The sequence below is a fragment of the Octopus bimaculoides genome, chromosome 20, assembly GCF_046866305.1.
Source record: "Octopus bimaculoides isolate indiv1 chromosome 20, ASM4686630v1, whole genome shotgun sequence".
Classification (NCBI taxonomy): Eukaryota; Metazoa; Mollusca; class Cephalopoda; order Octopoda; family Octopodidae; genus Octopus; species Octopus bimaculoides.
Genome location: NC_142947.1, coordinates 23,418,010 through 23,422,072, shown reverse-complemented (window position 1 = coordinate 23,422,072; position 4,063 = coordinate 23,418,010). Strand labels below are relative to the sequence as shown.

Genomic DNA, 4,063 nt, shown 5'->3' with positions numbered 1-4,063 from the left:
TTAATTATATTACATATGATAAGAACTGAAAAAGAAGAAAAGCAGGCAATTGATAGTGGTAGACAGATAGAAACATATGATAAAATATATTTGATTAAAATATAGTTCATAGTTCCTTTTATGATCAGGTGAAGGCACGTGGCTTAGTGGTTAGGGCATTCAGCTCATGATCGTAAGGTCATGAGTTCAAATCCCGGCGACGCGTTGTGTCCTTGAGCAAGACACTTTATTTCACATTGCTCCAGTCCATTCAGCTGGCAAAAATGAGTAGTACCTGTATTTCAAAGGGCCGGCCTTGTCACACTCTGTGTCATGCTAAATCTCCCTGAGAAGTATGTTAAGGGTACACGTGTCTGTGGATTGCTCAGTCACTTGCATGTTAATTTCACGAGCAAGCTGTTCTGTTGATCATATGAGCTGGGACCCTCATCGTCGTAACCGACAAAGTGCTCCTATGATCAGGTAGAGAGGGAGATAGATTTGTCTTGGCCTACAAATTATCAAATTTGCTAGCAGAACACTTTCACTATATCTTCTTTTGTTGATGTTGTTTGCAGGCCAACTTTCAGTAATATTAAAACTTTATTGAACAGATTTTCATTCCAGTCATTCTATTTGTTACAAAAGCTGAGGTGCCATGCACATAATGAGTCCATGTGTCTCTTCTATATTCCCTTTCTTGTTGAGAGTCTTCAGATGGTTTATATGCACTGCCACTACAGGGCATTAGTGAAGGATTCCAGAACTGTTTAATTGGGATTTCTGTTGCTTTATAAGCTTATTTCTTATTAGTTGTTCTGTTTCTTTGCAAGTGGAAGGTGTGGCGAAGTAGTTAAAAAGCTTGCTCCCCAATCATGTGGCCACTGAGCAGCACCTTGAGCAGGTGTTTTCTACTATAGCCCCTTGTGAGTGGATTTGGTTATTGGAAACTGAAAGAATCCCAGAGCCAATCTAACAAAAACCAAAGTCTTAGTAAGTAGGAAGGCAGACAAATCACAAATCCCTTCAGGTAGATACCCCTGCTCAATCTGTAGAAAAGGCGTAGGTAGAAACTCCATAAGATGTACCCAGTGTAAGCTTTGGACACATAAGAGGTGCATCAATATCAAAGGAAGGCTAATTAGGAAGATAGTTTTTGTGTGTGGCAGATGCTAAGGAGCAATAAACACTGAAAATGTGCAGAGAACAGCTTTCGTCACATTCCAGGGGGAAAAACTACAAGTAGTTGATAGCTTCCATTACCTAGGTGACCAAGTCAGTAGTGGAGGTGGATGCTCTGAGAGTGTAGCTGCTAGAATAAGAATAGCCTGGACAAAGTTCAGAGAGCTCCTACCTCTGCCAGTGACAAAGGGCCTCTCGCTCAGAGTAAAAGGCAGACTGTATGATGCATGTGTGTGAACTGCCATACTACATGGCAGTGAAACATGGGCCGTGAATGCTGAGGACATGTGTAAGCTCGCAAGGAATGAAGCCAGTATACTCCACTGGATGTATAATGTCAGTGTGCATACATGACAGTGTAAGCGCCATGAGAGAAAAGTTAGGCATAAGAAGAATCAAATGTGGTGTGCAAGAGAGACGACTGTGCTAGTATGGTCATGTGTTGCATATGGATAAGGACAGCTGTGTGAAAAGGTGTCACACTCTAGCAGTAGAGGGAAACTGGAAGAAGTAGACCCAGGAAGACCTGGGACAAGGTGGTGAATCATGACTTTTGAACATTGGGCCTCATGGAGGCAGTAATGAGTGACCGAGAGCTTTGGAGATATGCTGTGCTTGAGAAGACCTGGCAAACCAAGTGAGACCATGACTGTGGCCTATGCCAGTGCAGCATAACCAGCCCATTTAAGAGTACCCTTCAATCATTGGACAATAAACTGTGCTTGCGAAGACTTATTGAGTCAAATGCCAGTACCACCTGACTGACACCTGTGCTGGTGGCACATAAAAAGCACCATTTGGACATGATGGTTGCCAGTGCCACCTGACTGGCTCCAACGCCGGTGGCATGTAAAAAGCACCATTTGAGTGTGGTCATTGCCAGTGCAATGACCACACTGACTGGCTCCCGTGCTGGTGGCATGTAAAAGGTACCATTCAAGCATGGTTGATGCCAGTACCGCCTGACTGGCCCTCGTGCCATTGGCATGTAAAAAGTACCCACTACACTTACTTTGTCAGGTCAGATTGGAGTCTGGTACAGCCCTCTGGCTTGCCAGTCCTCAGTCAACCCATCCAACCCATGCTAGCATAGAAAGCGGACGTTAAACGATGATGATGATGATGATGATGATGATGATATATATATATATATATATATATATATATATATATATATATATATATATATATATATATATATATATTTATTAAGAATGAAATGTCCGATTTTGAACTGAAAGTTTATTTCACTTTATCTCAGCAAAAAGCAATACAGTTAATCAAAGTATGCACCTAAATTATCAACACAATTTTGCCACTTTATCTGTAGCTAATCTATGCCAGCAGAGAAGAATTCTGGAGAGCAAGAGGTGATGAAATCATGAAAGGCTGTTTTTCATCTTCTTCAGATTTGAAGTTTTTCCCTTGCAAAAAGTTGTCTAATGCCTGAAAAACGTGATAGTCTGTTGGTGCCAGATCTGGTGAATATGGTGGATGACAGAGTACTTCCAAGTTCAGTTCCTGTAATTTGAGTAGCGTTCTTTGTGCAACATGTGGTTAAGCATTGTCTTGCAAGAGCATTGACCTGTCTCTATTGACCAATCTCGGTTGTTTAATTGCAAGTTCACTCATCATTTCATCCAATTGATGTGAACATCTGCTCTAATTGACTTACCAGGTCTCATGAAGCTGTAGTGGATGACACCAGCACTGGACCACCAAACAGACACCATTAACTTTATTTGGGGAATATTCTTTTTTGGATTGTGTTTTGACATTTTGTCTCTATCCAACCATCATGCAGAATCCTTGCTATTGTTGAAAAGAATCTATTTTTCATCACACATAACAATATGATGCAAAAATAGTTCACTTTTATGCTGTGTCAGCAAAGAACAGCAAATTTCAAGATGACGTGTCATTTGATGCTCATTCTTTACTTTGCTGAGCTGTTTCAGATGGTCCAATACAGTTGGAATTGAAACATCAAACCCTGTTGCTAACTCACATGTAGTTTGAGATGTATCTGCTTCCACTACAGCTTCCAGCTCATTATTATCCACCTTGGTCTCAGGTCTACCACGGGGCTGATTTTCACAAGCAAAGTCACCAGACCGGAACTTCTCAAAACTTCGATGTACAGTGCACTCATTCACCACATCTTCACTGAACACCTCATTGATGTTCTGAGCTGTCTGGGATGCATTGTTCTATGATGGAACTCATATTCATGAACAACACAAATTTTTTATCTATCCATGAGTTCATAAAAATTGACTTATAAGAGAAAACTGACAATATAATCAAATACTATGAATAGCATTTTGAAAAGTGATGATGCAACTCTTCAATGTTGTGAAACAAAGAATTGTCAGGGTTAATGACTATCAAACTTGGTGCGTAAGAAAATCAGACATTTCATTCTTAATAACTTGATATACATACATACATACATACATACATATATATATATGGCTTGGTGGTTAGAATATTTGGCTCATAATCACAAGGTCCTGAGTTCAATACCCAGTAGGATGTTGTGTCACTGAGCAAGGCATTTCACATTGCTCCAATCCACTCAGCTGGTAAAAAAGAGTAGTACCTGTATTTCAGAGACCCAACATTGTCACACCCTGTGTCATGCTGAATTTCCCTGAGAACTACATTAAGGTCATGCATGTTTGTGGAGTGCTCAGCCACTTGTACACTAACTCATGAGTAGGCTGTTCCGTTGACTGGATTAACTGGAGCCTTCATTGTTGTGGCTGCTGGAATGCTAGTTATATATGCATGTACACACACACACACACACATGTACTCACATGTAGGTATGCATGTATGTACACCTGTATGTGTGTGTTTGAGTGTATCCTTGTCATGGCTTTATATGATACCTGTAAAT

At 40.6% G+C, this 4,063-nt stretch overlaps 1 pseudogene; it reads right to left on the bottom strand.

Annotated features, from left to right (window-relative positions):
- Positions 1-2,437: 2,437 nt before the first annotated feature.
- The window catches only part of LOC149131625 (histone-lysine N-methyltransferase SETMAR-like), a 12,025-nt pseudogene continuing 10,399 nt past the window's right edge, over positions 2,438-4,063 (bottom strand).